This window comes from Anas platyrhynchos, chromosome 7, assembly GCF_047663525.1.
Source record: "Anas platyrhynchos isolate ZD024472 breed Pekin duck chromosome 7, IASCAAS_PekinDuck_T2T, whole genome shotgun sequence".
NCBI lineage: Eukaryota > Metazoa > Chordata > Aves > Anseriformes > Anatidae > Anas > Anas platyrhynchos.
This window is the reverse complement of record NC_092593.1, coordinates 24929129-24948739: the sequence shown is the minus strand read 5'-3', so window position 1 is coordinate 24948739 and position 19611 is coordinate 24929129. Positions and strand designations below refer to the sequence as shown.

At 43.7% G+C, this 19611-nt stretch overlaps 1 long non-coding RNA gene across 8 annotated transcripts in view; it reads left to right on the top strand.

The window, feature by feature from the left end:
* LOC106020349 (uncharacterized) overlaps window positions 1-19611 on the top strand; it is a 190958-nt gene that overhangs the window by 128333 nt on the left and 43014 nt on the right. Inside the window, exon 1 of one of the 8 annotated variants that reach the window (XR_011810689.1) lies at window positions 8601-8908. The exons of 5 other annotated variants lie outside the window; for them this stretch is intronic. This is a non-coding gene — a long non-coding RNA (uncharacterized lncRNA). Of the gene's footprint in view, window positions 1-8600; window positions 8909-19611 lie in introns of those variants that run through there. 2 more of the 8 variants (XR_011810692.1, XR_011810694.1) reach the window with 2 other exon arrangements.

The window sequence follows — 19611 nt, the reverse complement described above, 5'->3', positions numbered from 1 at the left end:
ATCAGACACCAGACTTGAAGAAGGGCCAATATTCCTCAGGTTGTTTTGTTGTTCTATTTTATTATTATTTATTTATGGTTCAGGTAGACCTGAATCAAGAGGAGCAATGTCAGAAATGTGGGAGATCTGGCAATCGACTGCTGAGTCCAGAAGGAACTAGCCAAGAGCTGTCAGAAAGTAGGGAAAGCCTGCCTGGACCTTCTCCAAAGAGACTTGAGACTAAAGGCAGCAAAGCTATCTCAGTACATCACTGGAATGAACTTGCAGCATGGCAGTATGCCCAGGTTAAAGATGGCATCAGGACTCTGTTGCGATCCATTTGCAGTAAAGTGAATGTGTACTCTGATGCAAAAGCATGGTCCTTCTCCAGAAGGAATCATGTCCTTTGCCCAGACATCTGCATTGTGCAGTGGATGCTGTAAAATGACCTTGTATGTAAATATTCCCAAGTGTGGGTTTCCCATGTGGCAGTAGAGGCAAATGCCATAAACCTGGCCTTATTTATGTCTTTTCTGTTAGAGAGACACGGGTATAAGATAGCAGGTGTTTTTAGGTGTCTTATCTGCTCTGAAACAAAGATAAATGTTGTGTATTGTCTAGTGATTTTTTTTTAGACAAAGAACAGGGTTTGGCTTTTTTTTTTTTTTTTTTTTTTTTTTTGCTTTTGCCAACAGCAAGAAAGAAGAAAATACTCTGCCTCCCCAGCTTTTCTCATCTCAATCGCTCAAGGCCCTGTCTTCTTGACAGACAGCTGATGTAGTACCCCTATCTGTCTCACAGGCTGTATAGCAGATAGCAGAGCTTTCTGGAAGCCAGCAAGTGAAGCTTTGGTCATTGCTCAAATAGAAAATCATCCACCTATGGGCCTGTGTTGGGTCTTGCCAGCGTAGAGTCAAGGAGCAAGTATCTTATTTCAAAATCCTATCTTATTTTGTGTATAGTAAACATTTAAACAATCCAAAGAGCGTATGATTTTAGGAAATGATCCTCTGCTGCACAGTAGCATCAAATAAATCTCCAGTAGCACTGATAAAATCAGGAAATCATTTTTATTTTTTTTTGCTTAAATTGTTTCAAAGCAAGTTAGTAGATTTTATTTTATCCTCTAGGTAATATGAAATTTCAATCATACTGCAGTGCTTGGAATCTAATATTCAGCTTTTTCACATCACTCGTTACCTCTGTGAGCCTCACAGAATGGTTTTTGAAAAGCTTTGTTTTTAAGCCTTCCAAGGACAAATATGTCTTTACTAGTATTTAATGAATTCAAAATATCCTAGAGAGAAAACACTTGCTGTACTGCTGGTTGTAGTTACTATGTTGCTTCCTCTGGGATGTTAAAAAACAGCACCTCACAGTGGGTGGGATAGGAGAGGCTTTCAGAAATTCTCCTTACTGTTAATATGACTTGCTCTGTCTCTTCCCTTTTTGTTTTTGTTCATTGAGTGACTGCAGCCTTTGTTACCTGAGTACTATGCAGGGATCTGGGGTTGTTTTGAGATTTGATGAGAAGGATTTAGTAGATAATTAGCCTGAGGGACAATTCCTAATTGCTCAATGTCACTGTAAAAGCAGGAACAGAGGGGGGGATGCAAATCCCTGGTGTTGACTCATTCAAATATTATGTCCTGCCCATACCCACCTGCCCAGCTTCCAAGCCTCTCATCCTCCTTTTTCTTCTTCTCTTTTCCCTAATCTCTACTCCCATAAGGATATTTCATGTATATTTTCTTAAGCATTTGCACACAAATTACCAGGAATCTTTAAGTCGTGTTTCTCAAAGGAATAAAAATCACAAAAGTGTACCTAGCACAGAGCACACCGAGCATGCAGAGTAGCTAGCTCTGCTGCCTGGAGGACGCCAGCTGTTGGCGGGGTTGGAGCTGTTACATGTGTGGCTCGGCCACAAGTTGCTGCTGCTGCAGCCCAAACTCATTCATACCTGCTCAAATGAGCAGTGTTTTTCCATTAATACATCAACATTATGGAAAATCATCACTGCCAACAGAAGTGGTCAGCCCAGATGTAAACCAGGCTTTCTATAAATGCTGGTCAGTCTTATTGATTTATTTTTCCCTCACCAAGACTGGCGTTTGACCCGACAATATCTGGATCTGGCTCAAGTTAAATAACTGAACTAGGATCAGATGGGCTACCTAGAAAGAAACTCTTTAATTAGTCTTCACAGCAATACATGTCCAGATGTATCTTAATGTTCAGGAGGATAATTATCTTCACATGTTGCCATTTTCCAGATGATCTAAGTCAGTATTTTCCTGTAGAAATAGAAGTTTCATGCCAAAAAAAATGGCTTTTGTGGGCTTTGTTTTGGGTGGCGGGTGTGTATTTTTTTTCTTACTTTTTCAACTCTTTAAACTCTACTGCTAGGAAAACATCGGCACTCCAAACTAGATTTTATTTTTTTTTTCCTGTATTGTTCAAAATGTTTTTTTAGCAGTAGCCAGTAATTTCTTGCCTTTTCAGAGAGAGAAACAGGGGCACAGTCATCTGAAAACAGTGTTAACCAAAACGTCTTCCTGGGAGACAAAATACTACACTGAACATTGCTGCCATGTCCCTCAGTCGAGATAGCTATGCAAGACCTTTGAAATCCTTAGTGTCAAAAGAGCAAATGACGTTTAGTCAAATTCATTCAGTCAAATAGCTTGTTCAACAGCATTCAGTTTAAATTTAACCTTCTAAATGTTGTATTGAAATCACTAGCTTGGAATTTGACTCACCTAATTTTATACTCTAAAATTCCCATCTAGCACTGGGAATAGCTTTGCTTACAGGACCATAGCTGCCATGTCTCCAACAGCTTTTACTGGCTAATATTCAAATTCTATTTATTCAGTTAAACTTTCTGGTTAAACATTATGTATGGGCACACCTCATTTGACCAGATATAGCCATAGAGATTAGCCACTTTATGGCTAAGTAGCCTACTCCTATCAAAGAAGAAATGGAATTCACTGAATTAATATAAATTCCTTGAGGCAGTGGCTGTGTCTGAGCAATATGAAGGGGAACCAATCCTGTTATATTATGATAGTTCAGAGACCTACAAGTGTTGCCCTTTTCTGTATGGTAAAATCCACATATGCATTTTAAGGTAAATGAAACTTCTTTTTTTGATGGATAGATGATGGGAATTATTGATGTGTCTGTCTAATGTGCTATTCTCTTGGCAGACAGCCTAGCCTTTAGAGGATGACTGAGAGCTCTCATATGTTGTTAGTGTTTTTTTTTTTGCAAGTGTTCTCAAATCACATAAAAACAGACTGACTCTTGCCCTGCAAGATGCATGTAACAGCATTGATCTAAGTGGATGATGCTCACATCCCGCCAGGAGAACACTGGGCCCAAATACTTTAAAGCTACTGCATGGTTAAGTAAGCTTTGGTCCTAAGAGGCATATTTCACCTTCAGTCTTGCAGGAGTGGCTGCTCTAGAAGGCATGTTTCACTCGTGGTATGCCATAGGTTTCTGCGCCTATTCCTAAAATAATAAATACTCATTCTTATAGCCACATCAAACAGTGCATCTAAAGCATCTAAAATCACAGCTAGGTGAAGGAGGTGGGACTGCACAGCCCCCATTCTTGCAAAGCATGTTATAACATTATTTGATGCTCACCAGCCAAGCAAATACTTTGAACTCCTGTCCTTGCATGTCTTGTGACAGGATGTACCAGGATAAAAAATATATTAGTAGCACACCAACAGCTAACGTTTCATGTAGATGTGGTCCTTGAATACACTCTAAATGGGTAAGCCTACTTCAAAATACACCTTTACTTTCTACATGTAGAAATAAAGAGCAAACTTCCAGACATCCTTACCAGCATTCAGGGTATGAAAGAGTGTATTATTTTCCTCCATCACATCTTCATCTAGCTAGGCCTAAAATGAAACACTTGTGTTTAACTGAAAACATGAGCATATACAGTGACTGACTTAACCATTTGCACTACTTTAAACCCAGCCATGGGCACGATGCCTCCAGGAAGAGTGGTGGCAAAACCCCCTGTGAATTATGCACTCATAATTTCCTCATCCAAAAGCTGTCTGTTTTAATGTTCTGGCCACTCGTGACTTCTTGAGATGGTATGATTGGCAGTTTTCTCTGGGAATCCTTACATCTCTGACAGATTCCCTACCCTAGTATCCATTTCTTCTGTCTCATTAATCATACCACTCTTTAATTTAATGGGCCCACAATGCATTTGGGAATCCCTGCCAATACTTTTCTTTCTCGTTTTGAGAAGCATGATTTGTGTAACCTTCAAGAGTACTCTTGCCATTACTGAAAGCTCAGTTTTACACTTGGAATTTATGGGTGGGGATGTGCTGAGGCTTTCTTTTTCCTCTGTTAATAATGGTTGCTATTGCCATGTGTGGCAATATCCCTCTTGCACTTTGTATCTTTAGATCTTTCCTGTGGATGTAGATAAAGTCATCAAGCTCTCTCTGACACATGCAGGTCTACTGCTTGTTCCTATCGGACTGTGTGATGGAGGTGGAGCACATGCTCTAGAAAGGGCACCTTACTGGTACTGTGTAGAGCCATGTCAGCGACACAGGAATTTTTGATATCTCTGCGATGTTTCTGTGAAGCTTCTTATCCCAACTCCTTTTCCATGTGTTCTCTGTGGAATTGTTCATACTTGTTTAGCTTTTTATAGTCTTGAAATAGTGAGTGTTCGTATGCCAAACCTACATGTAATTGCATCACTTTCAATGTCTTCATTTTTTCTCTAGCTACAGCAGTTCTTGACTAAGTCACTGCTTGTTCATATTGCATCTAATAAAGCTGGAGTGAGCTGTGAATCCTTTCTCTAAGGACTAGATTTCTTGAACCACTCCAATCTGCTTGCTGAAAAGCTGAAGCTTCTACAGGCAACACTAGTATGGGTGTTACCTTTTTTAATGGGGTCAGCGTTTCTAGGAGCCAGCACAGTCCTCTTGAAATGGTATTTTATCCTTACTTATGCCTTAGGACATAGGAATACTTATAACTACCTTTTACTTGTGGAAATAAAAATAAACATAAAAGCAATTGATTAACACCAAAATACAGGCTTGAAGATGCATGAACAAGCTTGACTGTCATCAGTCTACCGCAGTCCTTGAAATTTTTCTGCTAAATATAAATGCCATTATAGGAATGCAGCGTTTTCTCACTGGTATGGGATCATCCCTGTGCCTGTCATGGAGATAATAGGAAAAGAACTGTTACTGTTTTTGCTTTCTAAAGCAGTTCACAGCTGTTACCTACAAACAACTCTGAGATGTTTAAGCTCATGTTATATGTGAGGGAAAACCAGATAAGGAATAGATGTTAATCTGTTTACGTGGCGGTATACCATGGCACAGACCAAACAAAAAGCATTGAGTTACATTCCTGTCCTGGAGAAACCTGTCCTCCTTCTGGATAAAAGAAAACGGTGATTTGAAATGCCACAGCTTGTGGAGAATAGAGGAGTCAAGCCTCCTGCTTCATCTAACCATGAATTTCTGTTTTAAATAGGAGAGAACGTAGCTCCTCCTCAACTTATAAAAAGAGAAAGGATGATTCTTGTTCTGTTTGTAAAAACTATTTGAGCTCTATGGCCCCAAACCTCCTCCTAGACTGCTAAAGGAGTCTCCTTTCAGCTAGGTCAGTCTAGATCCTTTATTGAAAATACACTATAAAATAAACTATAATTTAAGAGCAGCCCTACTTGGCAGGGGGGGCAGGGAAAAGACTAATTTTCACAAGCTTTCACTGTTTCTCTGAGCTTTGTCTGTAAACTGAAAGGTTAACGCTAGAATCTCCAGTTTGGAGCTTTGCATTTTATTTTGACAATTCACTTCCCTCTAAAATGACATGTAGGTGATCAGGCTCCTCTCCTCTGAAGGAAAAAAACAGCAGGATGTTGCTGACAGTTCCATGAAAACAGCAATTTCTGTGAAAGGGGCACGGGAGGAGGCATGTCCATATAGTACAGGGCACTTAGATGAAATACTGTCCATTCAGCTGCATATTATGAGAGGTTACTACTTGGTATCAGAAGTACTTGAGAGGTGCACAGATCTTGTATGAAGGCCAAAAGTAGGTAGGAGAACAAGACAGGCAAGGACTGTGGCAAATTTTGGTTTTGTTTTCTTTTTTTCCCTGGTATAAATCAGCATTCCCTGACAGATTTTTGCCTTACAGTATAATCCTTCTCCTTTAATATTTTTGGACTTGTGAGGCTTTGATGCAGCTCAAGCAGCCAGGTTGAGCACAGCCTTGGGAGCTGCTGAGATTTTTGCTCATTGACCCTTGCTGTGCCTGTAAGAAAAGATGTAAAGCCTTCAACAGTGGACAATGCAGATAATTTGCTGCAGTGAGTACCAAAGGTGAAATGTTGGAGAGCTTTAGACATTAACTAACCCTTAGTTCAGTAATCCTCCAGGGCAGTGGTGGGCCTTTGGGTGTTGTAGTTTTTAACTTTTCCTTTTTTTTTTTTTTTTTTTTGCCATTAACTGAAGAGACAACATATATACTGTCCTGATCAAAATGCTCCATGTTGTGCTGCTCGAAAGCTGCACATGACTGTGTGCATGAGTGCTTCAATGACTGGCTATAAGCTCTTCAGAAGGGACAGGCAGCATGGAAGGGGTGGTGGTGTGGCTCTCTATATCAGAGAAAGTTTTGATGTCGTGGAACTTGAGGCTGGGAATGATAAGGTTGAGTCCCTGTGGGTTAGGATCAGCGGGAAGGCCTGATCTCCTTCTATGACAAAGTAATGCACTTGGTGGACGAGGGAAAGGGTGTGGATGTGGTCTACCTTGACTTCAGCAAGGCTTTTGACACTGTTTCCCACAGCATTTTCCTCAAGAAACTGGCTGCTCTTGGATTGAACTGGTGTAGGTTTCATTGGGTTAGAAACTGGCTGGATAGCCGGGCCCAAAGAGTCCTGGTGAATGGAGTCAAATCCAGTTGGAGGCCAGTCACTAGTGGCGTCCCCCAGGGCTCAGTGCTGGGGCCGGTCCTCTTTAATATCTTCATCAATGATCTGGACGAGGGCATTGAGTGCACCCTCAGTAAGTTTGCAGATGACACCAAGTTAGGTGCGTGTGTCGATCTGCTCGAGGGTAGGAAGGCTCTGCAGGAGGATCTGGATAGGCTGCACCGATGGGCTGAGGTCAACTGCATGAAGTTTAACAAGGCCAAGTGCCGGGTCCTCCACCTGGGGCGCAGTAACCCCAAGCAGAACTACAGACTGGGAGAGTTGTTGGAGAGCTGCCAGGCAGAGAAGGACCTGGGAGTGATGGTGGACAGTCGGCTGAATATGAGCCAGCAGTGTGCTCAGGTGGCCAAGAAGGCCAACGGCATCCTGGCTTGTATCAGAAACACTGTGACCAGCAGGGCTAGGGAGGTGATCGTCCCCCTGTACTCGGCTCTGGTGAGGCCGCACCTCGAGTACTGTGTTCAGTTTTGGGCCCCTCTCTACAAGAAGGACATCGAGGTGCTCGAGTGAGTCCAGAGAAGGGCGATGAAGCTGGTGAGGGGCCTGGAGAACAAGTCCTATGAGGAGCGGCTGAAGGAGCTGGGTTTGTTCAGCCTGGAGAAAAGGAGGCTCACGGGCAACCTTATCGCTCTCTACAGGTACCTTGAAGGAGGCTGTAGGAAGGTGGGGGTTGGCCTGTTCTCCCATGTGCCTTGTGACAGGACGAGGGGGAACAGGCTAAAGTTGCGCCAGGGGAGTTTTAGGTTGGATCTTAGGAAGAACTTCTTTACTGAGAGGGTTGTGAGGCATTGGAATGGGCTGCCCAGGGAAGTGGTGGAGTCACCATCCCTGGAGGCCTTTAAAAGATGTCTAGATGTTGAACTTAGCGATACGGTGTAGTGGAGGACTTGTTAGTGTTAGGTCAGAGGTTGGACTCAATGATCTAGAGGTCTCTTCCAACCTAGACAATTCTGTGATTCTGCTTTTTAATGTTGTTTGGGGAACTCAGTGCATCATTTCCTACACAGTTTCCAGCATTGTTTCTGAGATGAGCAAGGTTGGTGAGCATGAGCAGTGCCCCATTTTCTTCTGTGGGAGAAAGCTCAAAAACTCCTTGTTCCACAATTGCAGTTAATATTCTAGTATAAAAGTTAAGTAAAGCCATAGCTAATAAGAATTTCTTGTGTACATATTAAATTTTAAGGGGTGTATTTTCCATTTATTTCATGTGTGAGTACTCCTCTTTGATATTAATTGGGATTCTGTTAAAGGCCAAAGAGAGCCTCTAAGCGGTAACAAACATTGAAATAAATCTGTTATGATACATCTTCTAAAGAAACAGGCATTCAAGCAACACTGCTGCAGCATCCAGCTATTCTGTGTCATTAAGGACTAATGGATCCTCTGAACAGTTATAATTATGTAGTAGGGTAGTATCATTTTCCATTGATACACAAAGGCATCAAATAAATATTATCAGCTAAAAAAAATTATGTAGCAAATATTTGAAATTTGCTACATAAGATGGCCTGGGCTCTATAACAATCTCACAACCCATAACAGTGAACTCAGAAGACAGCTTTAACGGAGCTTGCAGCACCTATGAAAAATAATTGGAAGTTCATAAGAAAGATGTGCTAGCTCCTGTCTCATACTTCTTAGTGAGCCACGCTGGAGACAAATTGTGAGAACAGCCAGGTCTGACTGCTTCTTACGCAACAGGGAAAAAAATGCCTCTTTCTGTTGACAGACAGCTCAGTGCTCTGTCACTGCAGCGCAGCTGGAGCAGGCAGGGACGGGGCATGCCAAAGCGCAGCTCGCTCCTCCTTGCTGCCACCGTGCTCAGGCAACACAAACCAGGGAGCCCTTGCTGGGACCTCCTCTCTGTGGGTCTGCATGGCCGGTGGACGACCTGAACCCTTCCTTCAGGTAAGGCTTTCCAGGATCTGTCTTTAGTGATCATTTATACTGTATTTTACTCTCTCCACCTTGTTTACTGCGTTTATGAGCACAGCTGCAGGGGTTATAGTTGTTATTTATACATGTAAGTAGTCTTCCTAACTAGGCTCAGTGCCCTGATTTTCCTTGCCATGCAGCTATAGCAGTGGTGGTTCAGCACAATTGAGAAGATGGGAGAAGGGAACCAGGGTTGTAAGAAGGGAACCAGGGTTGCTCAAGCTAGCTTCAATGCTGAGATAAATACTCATTGATCTCAGCTTCACTTATGCTGCCCTCCCTGAAAGCCCTGCCTCAGCAGCTGCTGCTTCTTCAGGGCCTCAAGGGCCAGTATTCCTCCATTGGAAGGGTGCTCAGAAAGCAGAAAAGCAGTAACATCCACCCTCAGAAGAAGCACAGCAACTGTTGCTTCTGGTGGGCCCTTCTGCTCTGTCCCAGGTCAGTTCTCAGGTGACTCTTTGCTCTCCTCCTGTCTCATGAGGTGCTCTTGCTGAAGTTAACTCTGGTCTCTTAAGCATACACAGACCAGGATTTGCTTAGACTAAACTTTTTTTTTTTTTTCATTTTAAATAGAGTTAATTACCAATTAGATTAATCTAATTAATATAGTGATGAATGTAAACTTGCACCTTCCCTAACAACTAATTTCAGAAAACAAATACTTGTTTGTAGTCTTTGTTCATTCTAAGATAAGCCAGGGTAAGGTGCAAGTTATCTGTGGCTTGAAGTAAATGATTGCAAAGGGGAGAGCTTTGCATTTGTCATCATATTTTAACTTTTTCATGTTAAATGGCACCAATTAAACATAGAGGAGTACTGAAACGTCTGGCTTTCACTGAAAGCTAGGAGATGTGTGTTTGAAGGAGAACATTTCTACACGTTGTGAGGCTGGGGGAGGCAGGGAAGAAGGACTGTGGTATGTTTTACTTTGAAATGTTTACAGCAATCAGATCAGGATTTGTTTTAACTATTACAAGGTTTGTCTAGCTACATAAAAGTGAGATATTGAGTATTATCAAACTTTATTAAAAAAAAAACAAACAACAACAAACAAAAAAATCTTATTCCTGCAATTAGAATATAGTGTGGTCTTTGAGGTCTTTGCAATACAGTTTTGTGTGCTCTGGTTATTATCAGATTATTGCAGAATTTAATACCTCAGTTTGTAGTATGGATGTGGTGAATAGCTGTCCTCTAATCTAGGATAATTACACCTTGTATTTTCAGTCATTGTGGAAAGGCTTTAGGAAGCAGAAACAGAGGGAGAAGAATGTTTCCACTGCTTCACAGGAAAGAGTAACTGATAAATCCACAAAAGTAGAAAACAAAATTATTTTTAATGCAAGTGATTTCTGACAGGACAAGTTAATTCTGTTAGCCTTATGAAAACCTGGGGAGGAGAAGGGAAGTGAACGGATACTTTGCAGCAGGACTGTGCAGGTTAGCTACAGTAGTACTGTTGTGAGGATCAAAGGAATTAAACCTTGGGCAGGTAAAGAGATTCCTTGGTGAAAAACAAACAAAAAACACAAGGGATTGGAGGAGAAGCATTCCGTATTGCTCTACAGACTCTGAAGATGAGGGCAAATAAAGGAGGAAATAGAAATATTGTCCTGGTTTTGTCTGGCTTGTGAGGAGAGCAGCTATGACTCTAGATGCTTTTCCCTCTCCCTTGAATTCTCCCATCCCTTTCCTGCTCCCAAAATGGCATCTCATTTCTACTCTGTTTTCCCCTTTGCTGCACTTCAAAAGTGCTGTGGATGGCCTCATATCATAAATTATGTCACTGAACTAATTGCAACTACCACACTGACTCCACAGTAATATTTCAGTTCATGTTGCTCTGAGAATAAGCATGGAAGCCTTTCCTAAGGTCAATGCGTGCATCCTGCGTGGTAACTCAGAGCTGTAGCGCACAAATGCTGGGTGCTGGGAATGGTGCCTTTCAGCATGGAGCATCCCAGGACAAGGGGCAGAGTGTGCCCACTGCCTGAGGTTGTGCCAGCGCCCTGCAAGAGCCTGCCCAGGCACCACAGTGAATTCCAGCCACAGCGTGAACAGCTTTAATCTACTGAGGTACATTTTTGGCAGGTCTTACACTGAAAACCAATGAGCCCATGGCTCCAGAGTCACCAATGTTTTTTTTTTTATTACAAAGGCAGGGGTCATATACATACATTGCCTGAAGTGTAGTATCTTGACCTCTTTCAGTAAAGCAAATTTCACAGAATTCACAGAATTTCTAGGTTGGAAGAGACCTCAAGATCATCGAGTCCAACCTCTAACCTAACACTAACAGTCCCCACTAAACCATATCCCTAAGCTCTTCATCTAAACGTCTTTTAAAGACTTCCAGGGATGGTGACTCCACCACCTCCCTGGGCAGCCCGTTCCAGTGCCTCACAACCCTTTCAGTAAAGAAATTCTTCCTAACATCTAACCTAAAACTCCCCTGGTGTAACTTTAGCCCATTCCCCCTCGTCCTGTCACCAGGCACATGGGAGAACAGGCCAACCCCCACCTCTCTACAGCCTCCTTTAATGTACTTATACAGAGCAATAAGGTTACCCCTGAGCCTCCTCTTCTCTAGGCTGAACAAGCCCAGCTCCTTCAGCCGCTCCTCATAGGACTTGCTCTCCAGGCCCCTCACCAGCTTCGTCGCCCTTCTTTGGACCCGCTCAAGCACCTCGATGTCCTTCTTGTAGCGAGGGGCCCAAAACTGAACACAGTACTCGAGGTGCGGCCTCACCAGAGCCGAGTACAGGGGGACGATCACCTCCCTAGCCCTGCTGGTCACAGTGTTTCTGATACAAGCCAGGATGCCGTTGGCCTTCTTGGCCACCTGAGCACACTGCTGGCTCATATTCAGCCGACTGTCCACCATCACTCCCAGGTCCTTCTCTGCCTGGCAGCTCTCCAACCATTCCTCTCCCAGCCTGTAGTTCTGCTTGGGGTTACTGCGCCCCAGGTGGAGGACCCGGCACTTGGCCTTGTTGAACTTCATGCAGTTGACCTCAGCCCATCGGTGCAGCCTATCCAGATCCTCCTGCAGAGCCTTCCTACCCTCGAGCAGATCAACACACGCACCTAGCTTGGTGTCATCTGCAAACTTACTGAGGGTGCACTCAATGCCCTCGTCCAGATCATTGATGAAGATGTTAAAGAGGACCGGCCCCAGCACTGAGCCCTGGGGGACGCCACTAGTGACTGGCCTCCAACTGGACTTGGCTCCATTCACCAGGACTCTTTGGGCCCGGCTATCCAGCCAGTTTCTAACCCAACGAAGCGTGCGCCAGTCCAAGCCAAGAGCAGCCAGTTTCTTGAGGAGAATGCTGTGGGAGACGGTGTCAAAAGCCTTGCTGAAGTCAAGGTAGACCACATCCACAGCCTTTCCCTCGTCCACCCAGCGCGTCACTTTGTCGTAGAAGGAGATCAGGTTCGTCAAGCAGGACCTGCCTTCCATAAACCCATGCTGGCTGGGCCTGATCGCCTGCTTGCCCTTCAAGTGCCGCATGATGACTCCCAAGAGGATCTGCTCCATGAGCTTCCCTGGTACTGAGGTCAAACTGACCGGCCTGTAGTTCCCCGGGTCTGCCCTCCGGCCCTTCTTGTAGATGGGCGTCACATTTGCTAGTCGCCAGTCAGCTGGGACCTCCCCCGATAGCCAGGACTGCTGATAAATGATGGATAGGGGCTTGGCCAGCTCCTCTGCCAGTTCTCTCAGTACCCTTGGGTGGATCCCGTCCGGCCCCATCGATTTGTGGACATCCAAGTGCCGTAGCAGGTCACCAACCAGTTCTTCGTGGATGGTGAGGGCCACATCCTGCTCCCCATCCCCTTCCACCAGTTCTGGGTACTGGGTATCCAGAGAGCAACCGGTTTTGCCGCTAAAGACTGAGGCAAAGAAGGCATTAAGCACCTCCGCCTTTTCCTCATCTCTTGTAACTAAGTTTCCCCCCGCATCCAGTAAAGGATGGAGATTCTCCCTAGTCCTCCTTTTTGTGTTGATGTATTTATAAAAGCGTTTTTTGTTATCTTTAACAGCAGTAGCCAGATTGAGCTCCAGATGAGCTTTGGCCTTCCTAATCTTGTCCCTGCACAGCCTCGCTACATCCTTATAGTCCTCCTTAGTGGCCTGCCCAATTTTCCAAAGATTATAAACCCTCTTTTTTCTCCTAAGCTCAAGCCACAATTCTCTGTTGAGCCAGGCTGGTCTTCTTCCCCGCTGGCTCATCTTTGGGCGCATGGGAATAGACCGCTCCTGCGCCATTAGGATTTGCCTCTTAAAGAGCGCCCAGCCTTTCTGGACCCCTCTGCCCTTCAGAACCGCCTCCCATGGGACTCCACCAACTAGTGTCCTGAGCAGCCCAAAGTCAGCCCTCCGAAAGTCCAATACAGCGGTTTTACTGGTTCCCTTCCTGGCCCCACCAGGAATAGTGAACTCCACCATTTCGTGGTCACTCTGCCCAAGACTGTTCCCGACAATCACATCCTCCACCAGTCCTTCTCTGTTTGTGAAGAGAAGGTCTAGCAGGGCACCACCCCTGGTAGGTTCACTAATCAGCTGCGTCAGGAAGCTATCTTCCACTCTCTCCAGAAACCTCCTAGACTGCTTCCTCTGGGCTGTGTTGTGCTTCCAGGATATGTCAGGGAAGTTGAAGTCCCCCACGAGTACAAGCGCCGACAAATTCGCAACTTCTGTCAGCTGCCTGTAGAACTCCTCATCCGTCTCCTCATCCTGGTTCGGCGGTCTATAGCAGACCCCGACCAGGACACTAGCCTTGTTGTCCCTGCCGATCCTAACCCAAAGGGACTCGATCTTGTCATTCCTAGCCTCGAGTTCTACAACATCGAAAGACTCTCTAATATAGAGAGCCACACCGCCACCCCTTCTGTGCTGCCTGTCCCTTCTGAAGAGCCTATAGCCAGGCATCGCAGCACTCCAGTCATGAGACTGGTCCCACCACGTTTCCGTGATGGCAACCAAGTCGTAGCCTGCCCGCTGCACGATGGCTTCCAGCTCCTCCTGTTTGTTACCCATGCTGCGTGCATTGGTGTAGATGCACTTCAGCTGGGTCTTTACCTTATCCTCCGGCCTTGCCATTGCTCCCCCTGGCACAGCCCCAACAGTCCTTGCTTCAGCCCCATCCCCCTTCTTACCTAGTTTAAAGCCCTATCAATGAGCCCCGCCAGCTCCTGGCCCAGGATCCTTTTTCCCCTAAAGGATAGGGACCCGTCTACGGCCATCAGACCAGGTGCTGAGTAAACTGCCCCATGGTCGAAAAACCCAAGATTTCTGCATAGGCACCAGCCCCGGAGCCACGTGTTTAACAGGTGGGCTTTCCTTGTCCTCTCCGTACCCCTCCCTGTCAACGTAGGGATGGACGAAAATACTACCTGCACTCCTGCTCCGTCCACTAACCGTCCCAGCCCCGTAAAGTCTCTTTTGATAGCCTTCAGGCTTCTGTCATCAATGTCATCACTACCTGCCTGGACTATCACAAGAGGATAATAGTCTGAGGGGCATACCAGGTTGGGGAGCTTCCTGGCAACGTCCCTGACCCTGGCCCCAGGGAGGCAGCAGACTTCCCTACGGGTAGGGTCAGGCCGACAAATAGGACCCTCTGTCCCCCTAAGGATAGAGTCTCCCACGACAATCACCCTTCTTTCTTTCTTGGTGGAGGCAGTCCTGATGCGTGGAGTCGACCTCCTCGCCCTAGGCATCCTCCTGGGAACACTTTCTACCTCTTCCTCAGTTGCTGTTGATCTCTCATTCTCCAGGGCCTCAAACCTGTTTTGTAAGGGCACCTGGGAAGGTGGGGCTGGAAGGGGAGGGCATCGCCTGCCATGTCGCGCAGGGACCTGTTTCCATTCCTCCTCAACTCCCAGATCCCCTCCCTCTGTCCGATGGCGACAGGGCAGGGGGTCCACCCCTGTTTGGGGTGTCTCACCCCGGTACCTCTCCTTGAGGCCCTGCAGGGAGTTGCTCCAGAAGTCTATCTCCCGCTCACATTCCCTGATGGCCCTCAGCCTCTCCACCTCCTCCTTGAGCTCCGCCACCATGCGGATCAGGTCATCCACTTGCTCACATCTCACGCACGCAGCGTCTCTGCCTCCCGCCGACAGCAGCAGTAGGCTCTGACACTCCCTGCATCCCGTGACCTGAACCGCTGCATTCTTTAACGGGCAGAATTTATATTATCTTACACAAATATGGTAATTTATACAGGGCTTAAAAGACTCAATGTAGTGAATAAACTCTTCAAATGAAGGATGAACTTTTTCACCCATTGTACTAGAACTAGTGTCTCTCTGAAAATGCTATTTTATAAAAAGCCTATTTATTTTTAAAATATTTTACACTAAAAAGCACTTTAACATACCTATTTTTATCATTCACTGTATAACTCCTAACATGTGTCTTACTGAGGGTTCTTATGCAGTGTATATATAGCAATGCATTACTATTTTGTCAGTGCCTTAATACTTATGCAAAGCGCTAACTACTGGAAGCTGCAGTGAGTCAAAATATATGTTTGGAATACTCTCTGAAACCCAGTTCCTTGTTTTCTTCCTTTCTGCAGCATTATCAATTTCTGATTACCATTCCTGCTGGTTTTAGCTGCCACCTTGGCATTTTAAGCTCAGAAGCGATGCGGTGTTGTGCATTGTTTCTTTTTTAGCCAGTAAAAACAATCAGGCAAGTCCAAAAGTTCTTAAAGGACTTACAGTGATTTTTTCTGTGTTCGTCTATGACAGTTTTGCACTGCACATCAGCTCAGGTTAGACAGGCTTTGCAGGTGGAATTTAGCTGTATCTGAATGCAGAATTCCCCAAGCTTGGTAGATCATATTCTCGTAACATGATTTAGTAAGGGTGCTCTGGGGTATGCATGCTCTGAGTGTGTATATTTGCTTTCCTTCACTGCTATTTGTACAGCTTCTTTTACATTTTTTTGCCAGGATGACAGTGTTTGCATTTGGCCTACTTTGGTTATTATTAGATTCTTTCTGTGCCCTGTAATTGACTCTTTTCTGAGATGCCATGTAAGAAGCCTAGAGTCTTTTACATGTGTTATTTAAATATTTGATTTTTTCCCTTGATTTGTCTGCAAGCCTTGTTTCTCTCTTCAGCAGCTTTCAGAAATAAACTCAAATGTTTTCAAGCACTGTAACATTCCTACTGACACAGACCAATAGGGTCTAGAGAAGAGCTGACTGGGAAATGTTGATGAGCTGTAATGGTGCCAAAGTTCAACAAATAAATAAATAAATAGCATCTTGGATAGGCTTAAGACTTCCCCGCAGTGTGGTAACCTAGCAGAAAAGGAGGAGACAATGCACTGTGGCCATACCACCAGCTGGATGAAACGATGAGGTATCAACCATTTGAGCAGAGTGGTCAGCTGCATGTTTGCGTCTTATGCCAGCTACCATCACTGGTCATCACTTGACAAACGCCACCAATTATAATAAATAAAAAAGGTTTTCTCATGAAATGAACTGACCCATATCAAGTTTGACTTATCCCCTTTTTCCTGTTTCATCTGTCACCAAAGGTGCAAGCCAAACTGCCTTATTCACCTGTTACTTCAACATCAGACTGGGTTTGGTTTGTTTGTTTGTTCTTGTGGGGTGTTCTTGTCTGCCTGTATTGAGAACTGTCCTCCAATTTTGGCTGCTCTTTCTAACTTACCACCTTCTTAAACTTGCTTTCAGCAGTACTCACAAGAACTTAGTCGTTAAATGCAGAAGAAAAATGTATCTTCTGCTGAAACTTACTTCTGGAATAATGTCACTGTCCTCCACTGCTCATGACATCTTCTACTCCTTGCTGCCCCCTGCCTGTGCTGTCAGTCCCTTCCACCTGCATTTCAATCACTTTTCTCGTGCTGTTTCAGACAGCTGCTGTAATAAAGTTCAGTTAGACCAACATTATTTTTTTTTCATGAAGCTATGTCTGTAGGACCGAATCTGTAAATATCTTTCAAGCAGTAACATTAAGAAAATTTCCTACTTCATTAGGTATTTTCTTCCTAAAAAATATCAGACAAATTCTTTCATAACCTTGCCCTGTTTTAAAATTTCCTTCAAATATTTTTTCTGTAATATTTAATAAATTCCTTCCTCACTCACCAGTTAGAGCTTGGGACCAAAGTAGAATGTGTGAAGTTGTACAAGTATCAGAAAAATGCTTAAACTGCAAAACTGGGTTGGGAATCCAACATCAGCATTATTTGAATGCAGAGATATTTTTGGAATTTGGAGGCAGGAGGGTGCTGGAGAAGAGAGGAGGAATCCAGGGTTATAGATTTCCTAGTTACAAGCAGGGCATGTCAGACACTACAATCAATAAGCTGCTCACTCACATTTCTGCATGACTGGAGCACACTGTTGAGTTATCATGGTGTATATTTTTATTTAAACAGCTGTGCAGATGACCTTACATAAGGGTCAAAGCTGGTGAGTCAAATCATGTTGCAAGTAAGATTTCAAAGGGATATCTGGCTAGCTAGTGAAATTATAGTTTCACGTGACTAAGCAATTTAAGATAAGTACTGTAACTGAGAATCAAAATGGAATATTTTTCCCCCAAGTGATTAAGCACAAGTTCTTCACACTGTAAAAATATTTCTCTGAGTTCATTCAAGCATCTAATCATCTCACTGGATCATAGCCAGAAGCTAACTGAACAAACTCGTGCATGTGCAGGCTGGAAGCAATAAAAAAAACCTATTGCTGGAATGTGTAGTTTTGAGTAACTATCAAATTCAGTTACTTCTTTAGCATGGATTATTGGAGTCTCTCATTTTAAATTTTTAAAATAAACTCCCAGGACAGCATTCAACAACTGGATACAAAAGGATAAATATCCAACAAATACTCTACAAAGCATTTTATGGAGAAAAAAAGAAAAAAAAAAATCTAGTTAGCAGGCTCATATATATTTATTAGGTTATGAAAAGACTGAAATATGGCAATGAACCCTGGACTCTTCTTTGTTTGGATACCAAATAGACATCACGTTCACAGGGGGGCTGAAGCTCTCCTAACTCCAGTGCACCAGTCAGGTGCCAGGCATTTCTGTGCTTGAAAACCCAAACTTTCATTTTTGGGGTGGACTTTTTATTTATTTATTTATTTATTTATTGACTGCCCATTAAAATCTTTGAGGACGTGAATGTGATGGACGCTAATAGATCTGTGGAACAGGAATTATCTCATTGATCTGAAAAACTGAAGCTAACACAGTGATGGAAATATGTGAGTTGCTGTTTTCCAGTTTACTGGAGGTGTTCTACTCAGGAATGGTCCGTGTAGTGATGCGCAGATTTAGTCTCAGCAACAAGAATTAAATCCCGCTGCAGTTCAGATACTATTTGCATTAAAATGTTGCTGTGCCTCAGCTAGTAAATCCTGCTTCATAGGGCTTTTCTGATGAGGAGAAGCATTTAAGCCTATTCTGTTCATTAAGTCATCAATATATTGAATTCTTCAAAACACAGCAGTTCTGAGGTCTCTTTTCAGACCAGAATTATACTCTAACGTGGATAAGGGATCTTTAGAGAAAATCAGAATTTCCCATGGGAAACTGCGAAAATTTAGGAAAAAGAGGAGAGAAAAAAGAAAAATCCCTAGGAAAGGGATGGGAATGCAGGACATGTATGTTGTTTCAAAGACCAAGCCTGCTCTCACCAAGTCAACTAGCAGGGCACCCATGACTCTAGTGAGAGTTCATCTGGTTTCAGAATAATGGAAGCTGGCAGGCAGCATGGAACTGAAACACATCTGCCTCATTCACAGAGGAGAGCTGCTCAGGAAATTAATATTGCTGTGTACTGTATTTTAGGAATTAAGTAGCTGTGATGGAGAAAACACGGATATAAGAAGACAGTTGTAAAGCAGAGAGGTTGTAAGTTAAAAGGAAACAGGCTTGCTAGAACAAGTAGTCTTTATCATTGCAGTTTGTTCTTTATGGCCTGATTTGCATCCTCTGACTGTTGGAGTTACTGTGTTCAGTGGTTATATTGCTTGCAAATTTAGGAAAACAGAATTTAGTTCTTCAAGGCACCAAGAACCATAGTTTCAACAAAAGATTTACAGCCCTGCTTAATGTGAAATAATGTGCTAAATACTCTGTTGAATTGGATCCAGAATGTTCAACATCTCACAGGACTTGGCTCCTGACAAGTACCTCCTTTGCTGCATCTGTCTGGAGGCTATCTCTAGCTAGTCTGTGCATGAGAACCTTATTGCTGCCCAAAGGCTTGTGACAACCAAAAGGGCTGCACTAAGAAGTAAGGCCTGACGATGTAGGGAAAAATTAGAGCCCTCTTTCTATTCCCTTGAATGCTGTTGTATAGATTATGTCAGATTGTGTTGCTTTGTGGTGTGCAGAACTTGAGGGACTTGGTCAACATTTAGTCTGCTTTAATTTCAGACGTTTGATCTCAGCTATCACCAGTTGTGATCACCACACCAATCACATTTGAGGTTTATATATTTGTAAAATGATTATGCTATTTATACTGTTGTTTTTGTTTGTATGTTTGTTTGGTTGTTTTTGGTTTGCTTTTATTTAGTTGGTTGGTGGGTTGTTTGTTTTCTTTGTTGTTGTTGTTTGTTTGTTTTTAGAAATAGAAAATCAGGAGATTTTAAGATAAGTAGAGCTTCTGA